The sequence below is a fragment of the Zonotrichia leucophrys genome, chromosome 4 (genome assembly GCF_028769735.1).
Source record: "Zonotrichia leucophrys gambelii isolate GWCS_2022_RI chromosome 4, RI_Zleu_2.0, whole genome shotgun sequence".
Lineage (NCBI taxonomy): Eukaryota > Metazoa > Chordata > Aves > Passeriformes > Passerellidae > Zonotrichia > Zonotrichia leucophrys.
The window spans coordinates 23,285,795-23,300,101 of record NC_088173.1 but is presented as its reverse complement, the minus strand read 5'-3'; the positions used below and the strand labels follow the sequence as shown (position 1 = coordinate 23,300,101).

Sequence of the window (14,307 nt, the reverse complement as noted above, 5' to 3'; positions counted from 1 at the left end):
GTGATTCAATTAATGATTGTTCATTAATAAGTATGCAGAACCACACAGACCCTCTCAATTTTCCAAAGGTTACTTCTCTCCTCTGAGAAAATAATCAATTATTCTATGTTTCTATCTTATGTCTTTCCCTTAGTTATTTATTGAAGTGAGAAATACAGACCTGGTTTGACACTAATCACTGAAGCAAGATGCTTAATAGTACAAAAGCATTGCTTCACTGATAGAATTTATTAGAACTGCTCACTCTGCCTGGTCATTATCCACAGAAAAGATTAATACAGACTTACCTACTATAACAATTTCATGCCAAGATCATATAAGCAAAAAAAAAAAGAAATTCCCCATCAATGTCTTTAGTGCAGTGCAGCTTAGTGTGATCTAAATAACATGAGAAATGGTAAAGTGACATTAGAAAAGATAAGTAGATGGCAGTAGTTCTTCACTAAACAGGTCTGACTTATCCCATATCAAAAGATTTAGCAACAGTTCTTCCTAAAACAATAGGAGCCAGGACAACTAAGTTACTTGTCTTTCAGTATTCAAGAATAGCTCAGAGATGTGTCTGTAAAGAATACTACTTTGTTATTTATACTCCCTTGTCTTATGGCTACCACTGAAAATGAAGTGAAGCAAGAAACCTCCAAGGCTGAGACACATGCAGGAGTTGTCACATTCATTCAAGTGAGGTGATATGGCCAGAAGTCTCAATAGTGTTGTGATAAATAAATTCATGCATTATTAATGCAAGAGATCCACATGTGGGCTAAAACATGATGAAATTATTTATTCTTTTATTTTGGTGGGTTTGTTTGTTTGGTTTTGGTTTTTTTTATGTGTGTGGATTTTTTGTTGTTGTTCTTGTTCTTTTGTTGTTTTTTTTTTTTTGGGGGGGGTTATTTTTTGTTTTTGTTTGGGGTCTTTTTGGGGTTTTTGTTTTTGTTTGGGGTTTTTGGTTTTTTTTTGTTTTGTTTTGTTTTGTTCTAGTCCCAGTAAAATGTTTTGGTTTCTGATACTGCTAGGAATATACTAATTTTATTCTGGAGTAAATTTACTTTTACTTGCTGCTGCTTGAGGGTCAATGTTAAACAAAAATGCCCCAAATATGTGAGTCCAAATGTTTAGAACTTAGCTTGAATTTACATAGCTTACTAAATCAATAATTCATTCTCAGCATTTAAACTAAAACCAGTGTAAAAATTAAAACAAGTGATTTTGTTACAATTATAGGCAGAATATAAAAAAAAGAAATTTAAAGGCACAGGTAAAATACAGGTAAAATTTACTGTGTAAATAACTATGAATATAAGAAGTCATTCATAGAGAAGCAGAAAAATCTCCCAATAGTAGAAGGTAGACAATTGTAACAATCTGTCCAAATATTTCACAGTAAATTAACTGAAAAGGAGTTATAATGAAGAAAGACTAAGATCACAGTTCATTGAACAGTTCAATGTAGTTGAGTTCCTGAAGTGATATGGTATGGATTAAGGGCTCAGCTGTATTGGGTCAAAGGATTAATTGTCCTTTTAAGGTGAAATTTCACAAGGTTGCTGAGCCAATTTAACAGAGAGTGGGTTGGGGAGTGAATGCCACTTCTCGCAGAAGCAATTCCCTGTTATCTGGAGAGACTTCCCCTTTATAAAACTTTAGATATAATGCCTTACAGTGTCTAGAGAGAAATGGAAAAACTGTGAAAGGAGAAAAAACCTCACAAGATTCTGAAGGGATAGGGAAGGAGAATTTATTTTGCCTAAGTGGGCACTGCAGCAGTTGAAAACCTCACTTATCCATCACTTAGTTTGAATGATATTCAAAGACGTTGTTATGTTTATAGGTAAGAATCTATTTGTAAATGATTTAACTGTGCAGGAAAAAACCCATGTCTGTAGTGTCTGAAGTTTACTTTATGGCATTTGTAGTATTTGAAACAATTTGTAATAATTTGTAACTTTATGTCATTTTTAGGTTGTATTTTTAGGTTCTTTCATATATTTGACTCTTTATTCAGAGAGATAGCCATCAGAAAGTTTTAATACTTGAAGAGAATAAAAATTAATCCAAGTGACCTTGCCTAACACCACCTGTTTGTCACATCGATGACTGAAACTTAGGTCTTGTGATACTCAGCCATGTATTTATCCCTGTGCTGTTTTTTTCTAGGTAAACTTAACAGAACTAGTTCTGTTGGTGTGAGTAATGCAGCAGCTACAGAACACTGCTTTTTTAAAAAAAGAAATGTAACCCTTACTAATACTGCAGTTGTTAATGGGAATGGAGGTATGGCTTATGTGAATCTCAGCTTTTGATATTATTAAGTGCATATCCAGGTGAGGAATTAAAAAGTTACAATTTCCTTTTTCACTCCTTCATAAAAGCTTTGTCTTGTTTAGTGGCATGTGTCTTTAGTGGTGTGTATCTTGTGGTCAGAAGATTTTCTAAGCAGTCTCTGCTGTTTTGAGATCTCCAAGTTATGATTCCAAAACCTTAATCTTGTACCTTTTTTCTAGATACACAACTTATATGTTCTGGTTGATGGTAAAGTCTTGTCTTTGTTTGTTTGTTTGTTCTGTTTGTGATTTTTTCTTCTGCTGTGCTTTTCTTCTTCTACTAAACTTTAATTTGCCTGTCTGAAACATAGACATGCCATATAAGCAATTCATTTTGACCCACATCTGCTTAGTGTTTTCACCTTTTGTGAATAGATTATTAGAGCAGCTCATGTATAAATATCATTTATGGAAAAACAGGGGAAAATACCAGGTGGTATTTTGCTGTAACAATGTGGTCACTTTAAAGCTCATGGTATTACTGCTACTGTGTGGTATCCTAGTCTTGTAACTAATGACAACAGAGATCCCTGCTGTGCTTAATTTTTCTGAGGTTTCAATAAATGGTGCAAAAAACTCATTAGAGTTATGATGCTTTGCGCAGGGCTGAAACTTTTGTATACTTTTCTTTTTCTTGATAACCTCTTTGTGGAAAGGTTTTTAATACTAGACCAATACTATACACACTTTTTTTTTTTTTCCTCTGTGTATACTGTCTAGTGTATTTACCTTACATGCTTCCTAAAATCACTTGGTAACACTGCAAATCAGTACCTGTAGAACGGAAGACCAAAGGAGCTGAGGTTGTCAATCACAGAGATAACAGGTGATTTGATAATACCTACTGACAACTCAAGCTCACAGTTTCTGTTTCATTTTCTTCTCATCTGTATTCTCCATGCTACTATTAAGAGATATACAAGATAATATGTAAATGATTTCATAACTGTCTATGTTGAACCATTTTAGCAGTAGAAATGTTAAATATTGTCAGCCAATGTCATGGAATCATATTTTAGTACTACTATGATTGAAATCAGGTTTGGGAAATAGCTCCAAATCATCTCTTTTTAAGACTTCAAATTTATGACACCCTAGAAGGATCTCTGCCTATGGCTCTAGCAACAGAAATGTTTTAGAGAGAGTCTCAAGTATTTAAAAGACTTGAAAAAGATGGAAGCATCCAATGTAAATCTCTTCAGAAGCTACATGTACAACTCTTCAGTCCTTTTGAAGATTTAAAATACATTTTTAATACCTTTTTCATTGTATTGTTTCAAAAGCTAGTTAGAAATAGAAGGAAAAATGCCTATCATTTTCCCATGAAAACCTTGTGTCCTTTTTATGCATCTTGAATGAAGTCACTGGCATTTAAAGTGAGATTCCTCTCCAAGAGGCAATCTACCTTGCACTTGAACTTATTATTTCCTTAAAAGTAATTTGAAATGGGCAAATAAACAATCACAAAATTTCAAGTAATTACCGCACTTAATTTTGACATTTCCTGTTAATTAGTGAAGCATAACAGGTTTCCGTTTGTTTCATTATATTTAATTTAATAAACTTTTAAACACTGGAGAGGTTTCTGAACAGAGCACTGTTACAATCCATCCCTGTCAGTGAGGGTAACTTAGGTTCTTTTTTTAGCTTCCTCAGGGGGCTCTTCTAACCCTTTAGGTTTCCCTTGGAACAAAATAACGCTGAATGACTGATGTTTATAAACAAATATATATATATATGGTTTACTTTAGTACAGTTTTGTTGCAATGGAAAGCAGGTGTGTAGCCATTTTGGATGTTATTATCTACAGAAATGCATCAATATAAAGGAATAAAAAATAACACTTCAGAAAATGTATGGGGGTGAAAAAAGAGAAAGGATAAGAATAGAAAGACATTACCACCTGTTGATCCAGAGATGAAACTTGATCATTGCAGATTCAATATCTGTTTTCCAAAGTGATGGTTGCATTCTTGATCCACCAGGAGTGGGGAAATTCCATGAAACACGAGGCACAATTAGTTAAAATAACCTGAGGTTAGATGGGAAACACCCCACTGCCTGCCCTGGGTGGAAGTTTTACTCTGTCTGTTTCAACACTGTGGATCATGCACAGTCCTCTGCTGGAAGGCCCCAGAAGTGAGTCTGGGGGGTTCTTTGGGGGTCTCTGATGGTTTAGGAGCCTTTCTAAGACATGAAGCTGCCTCTTACACCAGTGCAGTTGAGCCAGCTGTGCCCAGTGAGAAAGGATGAACGTTCTCAGGTAACGTGTGTGAATGTGAATGTCCCATATGGATGTGACATTTCCCAGGCTGGATTGGGGGGAGGGCACTGGAGTGATCAAAAAGCACTATCCCACCTTGCAGGATCTGCTTATCATCATCCATTTCCGTTATCTGGCTCAAACCCCAGAGCCTCTGGTGGCAAGTGTTCACCCCTTTGTCTTATGGACATCAGCGGCTTTGCCACTACGTCCTCAAAACCTGCCCTCCTGCCTGTCTGGGGTTGCAAACCTGGTCCCAGCAAAGCACCCTGCCACCTCCACAGATGGCTAAATATTTGAGCCTGCCACCATCAACATCCCTGTCTCTCACAAGCACCAAACATTTGAGAAGGACAGATTGCACACATTTGCTTTTCTGATTCACTATACATTGTGTATTTTGGCTTATTAACATTATATGAGCCCCAGATCTCAGCATTTTGACCATAAAATAATTGCATAACAAACCAGTCAAGTAGTTGAGGTTGACCAATGACTATGTTTTTTTCTGGTATTACATTTCTTTCCAAAGCCTGTTTAAGTCAATAGATTCTTACTGACAATGCTATTTCAGACTTGAGCTAAAAGTAAACCTGCCTCATTTCTCACTAAGTGTTGTTATTGAAACCAGGGAGAAATTAGTCACTACTGCTGATTTTCAGAACTGAAGTTCTACTCAGTCTTGAGAACCTGAACTCCTCTGAGTAGGATTCTTGCTGTATTTTATTGATCTGGAAGTTAACCATGACTGTTTAACAAGTCTTTAGGCCCTCTCTGTGATTGTTGTAGATAAATATGGACCTCTAACCTGAGACAGGAGTGTAAAATAGATGGGCTGATTTAAAAGAATGTAGATGATTAAAGATCATACTTAGGTAGGACTGAATCCTTTTTATTAAATTCTCATAGTTTCACCCCAGAATGAATCTCTGACTAGTTCTGTAAGCATATGTTAAAGTAGCTGACTTTGGATCTGTCAGTAAGGAATTCTTGAGAGTGTAGAATATATGAGAATGTAGAATAAATAATAGCCATTGAAAATATTGAATTCAAGTCTCTCCATTCCATATTGAGTGCTCTGGTTACCAGCTTGTAGAGATATTTCTGCCTTTTCTTTATTTAGCCTATAATTATTCTGTACTTTGAGAAGCAATTTTCATAGGAGAGTGCCTTGTTCCAGGGCTAGGTTATAGCCCGGTTATCAAGGCTCTTTTCATGAGATATGTACGTAGCTCCTCGGTCAAAAGACATAATGAACCTTACTGTCTTCTATGTTAAAGGTGCCAGAATTATGCAAAATACAAGTGAAACATCATTTCCAGTTAATGTACTCAGAATCCTGGCTGCCTCAAGAAAAGTGGTATCTGAGTATGGTTTTGTAAAATCTAAGTTATGTATTTGAGAACTACTCTGAAAATTAGGTGTTCACTCTCTTTGTGCATCTGGCACAGTGTTTCTGCTGGCTTGGTCATCTGCCTCTTTCTCAAGATTTTTTTCTAAGATGTTTCCTCACCTCTGTCTGTTTCCCAGGGAAAGTTATTTGCAAGTTTTGATTTTAAGTCCAGCAGAGATTCAGTACTGGTAAGGATATTTCAGAGAGGTAACGCATTTTCAGTGTGTCTCAGAAATAATGGGTGATTCTGGATTTATATCTTGGTAAAGTCTTTTTCCTCTACCTGTGTTACAATTCAAAGAAAAATTAAAAGTCTATTTCAATGCCTGATGTTTAAACATGACAATAACAAAACTTGTCTCTTTCTCACTAGAAGCTCTTTGTAATATAGCATTGAATGTGTTTATACTTCCATTCTATTGTTTATGAATAAATGCAGATAAACAGTGGTAAACCAAACTGGGGTCTATTGTGATAGACTGAGACAGTACAATAGTACTGAAAGCTAACTGTCAACCTTTTCTTCCCATCTTGGTATTGCAGTCTACAATTACCCTCTGGAAGGATCCCAATAAGATAGGTTGGAATACAGAATTAACAGAAGGAAATGGCTTATCATGTGCTTTATGATGCTACACTTAATTCTCTGTCCATTGGCAGTAAGGCTTAAACTGGATTTTTCTTTCTCAGATACATATAAGACTGTAACTTCTATAGTGATTTTCTTATTCTAAAATCTTTGTACCCCGTTTTCAAAGTCTATTATGTAACTTCACTTTTTGCTGTTATAAACATTTTAAAAACCAATATTTTTTGCTATTTATAACCTTACAGAGTGTTATTTGCACCCATTTAATTGTGTGACTACATGTATTCAGGCAGTAATTTAACTTCTACTTCGTCTTGATGTCTGGAAAATAGAAAAATCTGTGTTGGTTTTGAATTTTGTATGTATTGGTGTGTGTGTCCTTGCTTACGCAGAAGCCCATCATGGACAGTTTAAACATGTGTACCAAATTATTTATACAGAGAATTAGTAGTATGACTTTGAACTAATTCCCATTTGCCTGCTAAACAGAAAGAATAATTGGGCATCTTGATAAAGTATTATTTACCACTGAGGACAAAATTTTGCATATCAGGGGTGAACAAATCATTAGGCTGATTTGAAAAGCACCTATTTTATTTGTCAATCTGGAATGGGGGTCTCCTGTGTAAATAAATGAATGGCCTTTCTAGAAGCAAGGATATATCTGTGCAAGTTGTGCCAAAGCTCCTGTGTATGCTGTGTCAGCGTGTGCCATGTTTATGGATGGATACAGGATGATGGAGCGCTAATAGCTGACTGCGTTGTTGCTATTTTTCAGGGGTTAAAGATACTATTCCAAGAATCTCAGCTTTTCATTGTCTCAGCCTGCCATGTCATCTGCAAGGTACTCATTTTTCTTTCTCTCATTCTGCACTAAATTTGTAATTCTTTTAAATGTGGTGTCGTACATAGGTTATTACTGTGTTCACTTGGGGCATGACTGTTTGTTAAGTCATGGGGACTGAATTACATGCCTTAGACCTCAGTTTCTTTAATAACTGTCTTTTCATCAGTCCCTGTTTCAAAAGTGGCGTTGTTATTTTGCAAGAGTGGGGCAGAGGAGTGGTACTGCTACCCTTTTGTCATGTTTCTAGAATAAAAGGGAGTTTGTTCCAGTGTAAGGAGAGTACTTGGTACTGCTTGAATACAGCTGGGAGCAGTGGTTCTTTTCCTGGATCACATATATTTATTTATTAAAATAAATATATGACACAGATACAGAGATGGATCTATAGAATCCATAATGTAATGACAGATTTTGCAGGAAGGAAGGAGGATCTATGTTGCTGAGTTCTATGGGGAAAAATAAAATGAAGGTAATAAATACTAAATTCTCTTAGCAGAGTGTAAAGAAGTAAATAGGTTTAGCAAAATTTTCTTTTAAAATCCCTTTAGATAAACAGAATATTTTACTGAGCTTGGTTCCTAAATTTGGCTCCTGGTACATCTGAGGCTTTTTAGATGTTGACAGATATCTTTAGCACACTTGTATATGTAATTTCACACATCATCAGCATCTTAAAGACATTGAATGATGGGAAATCCAGTACAAGATGCATAATAGACATTTTGCAAAACAGATGATCTCCTGCTATAGAACATCCATTTCAGGTAATAACATAAATCTTATGAGGAGGAATTTTCTAATTACTATCCAAATTATAGTAGCATTTCTAGTACATTCCAAACAAAATTTTATGGTGGTGTGTGAAAAAGAAAACACACTCAAGAGAATAAAAGTTTGGCACAAACCGACATACAAAGGGAGTAGCTGATCTCCGTTGACGTTGCAGATGAATGGACTTAGAGGAAAAAAAAAAGAATGATGGATTACATTTGATTTTGAAAATATTTAACAATATTAATATATAACAACAGAAATCACATAATATTTGTAATTGCAAAAGATCACATCATTTATGGATGTTTGATTCTTGAACGTGTGATCAGATTGGATAATAATCCAGTGTGAACTTGCCTTTTTATTGTTTCTGTCTGACACACAGCTGTAAAATTGGCCCAGAAATGCTACTTATCAGACATGAAAATATTCTTCTGAAAATTAATGAATGAAGCTCATTGTGTAGACAGCACATTCAGCGTGAAAATGAAACATGTTTCTTCTTCCATGGTTCTATGAAAGTGGAAGAGATGAATGGAAATATTATGCTTCCATAGTGCTAACATCATTTCCATAATTGCCTAGGATAACTATGTTTTTGAATATCTGTATTCCTCAAAGCTTTTTAAAATGCACAGAAGTTGAAAACAGGGGTTTAAAAATAGGTTTTGTGATGTTCAGGACACTTAGCTGAAATTCTGCATTCTATTGTATTATGAATGATATTGCTATTCAGTATGGTATTGAATTTTCATTTAACATGAAAATAGTTTTCAAACATTGCTGAAATAAGACTTAGTAGTTACTTATCTTGAGTTCTCAAAATAGTAAGAGCCGCCAGCCTTATTGTGATCACTCTTAATATCTGTGCAATTAACTGAAAATTAATCTCAGGGTTTAAATTCAGTCACTGCCTTAAGTGTTGGAATAATGAACTTCATTCAGATGTCGAAATTGTGAAGTTTTTAATAAAAAGTTCTCCTTTAATGGGCATATCTATGAATTCCAAGTGGGATATAAAATCCAGTATTTAGATCTACAGTTGCTACAGAAGGTGAGTCTGAATCATAACCCAATAAACAGGGACAGTGTGTCTTGAGAGTCTTTGCAGTGGTCAATACTCAAGTTATGTGATGGAATATTTGGTGTCTCTCTGACTGCATTTGCAGTCACTGTGTGTGGCAGCCACACCAGGTTATTCAGCTGCTGACCTGTATGGCTGGTATTATGGACCACTACAAACTGAATGAATCTGCAGTTTTAAGTCTAGCATGAGCAAGAGCGCTTCCTTTAATGACTTCAAATCTTCTTAGCATTCATCTTTGCAGGGAAATTTTCTCTTAGTTAGCTGATGTAACAATGCTGCCTGGTCTTTCTAATTCACAGAGACCTACTGACCCTTGTTCTCCTTTAGCTCTGCAGACATTTTCCATTCAGTGTGAGAGTGAAGCTTAATCTGTGATTTCTGATTATATGCCTCTTAGAGGTACTGCGCTGATTTGTCACAGAAGGCCTGACTCCATAGAAAGGTTTACAGCCCTTTATGCTCCTAGCAGATGTTCTGTGCATACTTTTCTGAAAACAAAGGAAGTAATGTAAATAAAAAAAAGATATTGTTTGTCCTTAAACTCCGTATTAAACTATTTGCTGCTCTCTAAGTTTCTGAATCTGAATGATCCTTGTGATGTTACTAGACTAAGTTTTCTTGTTTCTCATACAGCTCCCAGTTAAGTTGAACAAACTCAGGTACTAAGCAAAAGAAATAGTAAAAAATATTTAAATACAGAGTGTCTTCTATAGTTGGGAGCAGCTTGTATTGTCTGTGATACTATGACATGTCCAGTAATTTATACCTTTCTTAAGTTCTGTTGATTAGGTTTACTTTGGATGCAACTGAATTTGTCATTAAATTTAACGTGTGGGTTGTAATGATATCACAAGGAATTTTCCACACAAGTTGCTCTAGTGCTTTTTGGTAAAGGTATTTATTGTACTGTATGTGTATTGCACTAAAAGCAAATAGTCTAATGTTTCTCTGATAGTTGGAGAATGCCACTGCAATATCCTCTGTCTTTACTACACAAATATAATAATGCTTGGGACCAACTCATGAACCAGTTTCCTTTAATCTGTAGGATGCCCATAGACAACATTCATATGGCTTTCTTCTTGTTTTACTGTGTTACCAGCAGTCATATATTAAAATATTATAGCTGGTAGGGGTCTGATGCTAAGCAGCCAATAAAGTCATAATACCTTGAAGAAGGAAGTAGGGATTTAGTTTTTTAAAATCTTTTACTAAGACAGGCGTCATAGAGTCCTTTGGGCAGTCCTTGAGTGATTTTGAAGCACAAGATGATAGGGATGTTGGTGCCATGGCAAGATGATGTGTAGCCATGTGAAGGGGGCTGTCATCCCCTGTTCAAGGTGGCAGGAAGGTGGCAGAAATATTTACTCACATTGCAGCCTGTCATTATCTGTAGTGCCTTTGGGGAGAGATTGACAAGCAGGAGGTTGTGAGCTGTGTGAGTTGCTCTGATGACTTATTGCAGTTTTCAGTCAGGAGATCGTGTGTTTCCTCTTTTGTGTAATCTTGGTACTTATGTACCCATCTGTAAGTCAGGTATAACTTGGTCTTTGAGGTTTTTTCTGCCTCTGCTCTGAGTGCATGTAGTGAAGTTTCCATGTTAGATGATTCCTTCATTATTCCTGTTTGCCAAGAGCATTGTTCTCATTGGTGTCTATATTATGCTGCTTTTGAACTCATTATAAAAAGTTCCATGTATTCCTTTCTCTTCATAATGTGAGAAAGGTCATAGGTACCCAGGGGTGTGATATCTCTGTATGACAGTAGAAAATGTCAATGTGAAATAAAGAATTTGTCTGCATTAATCTCCACTGGGGGAATAAAGCGTGAACTAGGAAAACTTGTGACTTGCAATGAAAATCAAACTGTTTATGTTCATTTAAACCAAACTCAGCCTTTTGGCACTGAAAACATCTGCATATGGAGTTTTTGCATGCTATAAATTGCTGTTCTTGTTGTCATTTCAGCCCTTATGGGTATATTTCCATTTATTCTACAGAAAAAATTTTGTTTTTCAAATTGAAAGTTTTCAAGCTCACAGTTTGTGTCTTGTATCCTCAGAAGATGACTGGAAAGAAGAAAATAGCATACCTTTTAATACTATTGATGCTATTTAGTACTTTACACATTTAATTGACATTTTGTATTCTGAGTGTGTTTTGAAAACAATGATTATTTCCAGACCTCCTTTTTGGGAAATTTTATGGTGTTATTACTAGTATGTGGAATACAAAATTAAAATAGAAGTGGACATTTTCTCACAAAGAAATTTCTAAAGTTCTTCAGGTGCTGGGTTTGGAACTCACGGACTTGGTACCCTGAAGTCCCTTTCAATAGATTATTACATCTAACGGAATGAAGTTTGCATAAATGAAGTTCCTCAGCATTCTGCAGTGGTAGGCTTGTGGCAGAAGCTGACACTATTGATTTGGTGGCACTTTGACTTGACAAAGAAGGAGTTGAGGTACATCTATAAGCTCAAATACACACAATCTGCAAGTGACTTCATGTATATTTCAAGAGACTGGGATAGGAGCCAGTTTTCTTCTGGCAGCCATGTAAGACTGTTCAAAGCCTGAGCTAAGTCATTCATCTTCACACAGTGACCATGCAGGCATGTCTGCAGAGAGAAGGGCTTGTTTACAAGGGAATGGATTGTACACAGAGCAGTGACTGACTCCTGCTAGCATCGAAGGAATTTCTTATGCGACTGTGAGAATCACATGTGGCACAGAGCAAGTGTTCTAGAGGAATTAATCTCCTTGGCAGTTCATCATTGCAAAACTGTTTCTGTGCCTTTTTAGATGGCTGCATATTTTACCACTATTACAGGAATCTGCTGTATCATTAATCATATTTGGATTTTTTTTTCCTGGAGCCTTGGCTGTCATAAAGTAATGAAAATACCTGGTAAAGCATGAGCACATCATCCATTACTGTTCAAATATAAATGGTTTTGATAAGGTTTGAAAGGAGATGAGCCAAAACCCACTGTTGTATTCTGCAAAAGTGCAGCTTTCAGGTAACTGGAAAAAACACTCAGGCTTTGCATATGAAAAGAAGTGGCCTTTGTCAGCTTTTAAAAACAGGCATGCAGTTTTGTTAAATGTTAGTGACAAGCTCCTACCTAAGTCAACAAAGTCATTTGGAGTGTGAACAAATTGTTCAGATTCCTTTTTGTGGAGCAGTGTTTATCTAACATTTGGATGCCATGAGCCTGGGAATAAATGTCAGTGCTAAAGTGGTCTCATAATAAAACTTTCTTCTTAGAGAGTTGCAAAAGATATTCCTGTTAATTGTGGCAAGTTCAATCAATTATAGATGCACAATATTTTGAGTAGAGATTTGTTCTTCCACAAATGCTTAAATAAAATACAAACAACAGTAAGTACTTTTTTCTCTCATTTCTTGTGTTTAATTAAACAGATTTATGTTAAAATCTTCATCTGCCTGCTAAATCTTACATCTCTAGATTTTCATTTAAGGTAAGATCTGACAGACACTTTTTTTACATTTTTATTTCAGAGTAAAACATGTAAAGATGGGGACTAGAAGTGGATATAAGTAGAAAAGGACAAGAAGGAGATCAGAGATGATCACTTTCAAAAATCAAGAGGATTTCCCTGCAAAATTATTTACCCATTTTCTGACACAATTTATAAATATATTAGCAAAAACAAAGGCATAACTCTCTGAGGAGAGTGTTCAGCCAGTCATCAGTGTTTGCTACAGTAACAGTGCTGTTAGCAGATTTTGAAATAAATAATTTCCTGCTTAGTCTTTTGTGGGTTTCTTCTTTTCTTAGTGGGATTTTCAGACATCAAGACATTATAGGTCTTCCTTCTTTTCGTTTTTTATTTTGTCTTTCATCTCCCACCTCCCCTCTAGTAAGTTGCAAATTAATAGTATGAACATCTTGCTTTTCTCCTTTTTATATTGCCATAGGCACTTTTCCCCCCCCTCTGCTTTTGGATTGTGTCTTTGATTCTCATTTTCTCCATCTTTATACAGTAGCATATGGAAAAGTTATATGAAAAATATTCTTCCTTAAAAAGTAGTCACTTCAGAACAGTAACTTCCAGCATGTAATGCATAGAAATGTGCCATCAGAGACCAACCCTTCCTTTGCTGTATGAGGGGAGGCTGAGATCACTTGGTCTGTTCAGCCTGGAGAAGGGGAGACTGAGGAGAGGCCTCATTGAGGTCTTCAGCAAAGAAATGCAAAAGAACAGGCACTGACCTCTTCTCTGTGGTGACCAGGTGAGGAAATGGCCTGCAGTTCTGTCAGGGCAGGTTTAGGTTGGATATCAGGAAAAGGTTCTTCACCCAAAGACTGCTTGGGAACTGGAGCAGCTCCCCAGGAAAGTGGGCACAGCACATAAGTGGCCACTGCCAGTGTTCAAGAATCTTTCAGACAATCCTCTCAGGCTCATGGTGTCACTCTTGGGGCCATCCTGTGCAGGGGCAGGAGTTGCACACAGTGATCCTTGTGGGCCCCTTCCAACTCAGTAAATTCTATGATTCTGTGCAGCCAGTCACCTTGATGCAAAAATTAGAATTCATAATGGAACTTAAAACATATCCATATTCTCTATTTCTCTTGAACCTCTGTCCTGTGAGTAGGAAAAAGGCTTTAATATTTGAAGCCTTTAATATTTGAAACAATATTCTAGGACTTTTTTCTCTATCTGCTGTATATACAAAATACTTCAAAACTCAAATTTGTGTTAATAGTTAAAAAAACTCACAGTGAAAGTCATAAGCTAGGCCTCTTCCAATATTTCAGTTGAAATACTGGATAAATATAAAAAACATAAATGGAATAAAAATAGGGAAATAAAATTTTGCTCCAAGAGGATGCCTTTTTCGTTTTAGGTGCCTCAAATACCCAGTCTCAGAGGCAATTAAAAAGTCAGAGTATGGCTAATTCCTGGCAGTGATAAAAAGGCTAAAGAAGCAGATGTTCTGATCCCACTTGTCAAAAGCATGAAGACAATATATTTTGGATAAAAGCCCATGAAAAGGAT

The 14,307-nt window shown here is 36.1% G+C and overlaps 1 long non-coding RNA gene across 1 annotated transcript; it reads left to right on the top strand.

Moving 5' to 3' along the window:
- Positions 1-1,594: 1,594 nt before the first annotated feature.
- On the top strand, positions 1,595-13,038 carry LOC135446661 (uncharacterized). The gene is made up of 4 exons (XR_010439862.1): positions 1,595-1,834; positions 2,161-2,327; positions 7,351-7,416; positions 12,806-13,038. It is a non-coding gene; the product is annotated as an uncharacterized LOC135446661 (long non-coding RNA).
- Positions 13,039-14,307: the final 1,269 nt, after the last annotated feature.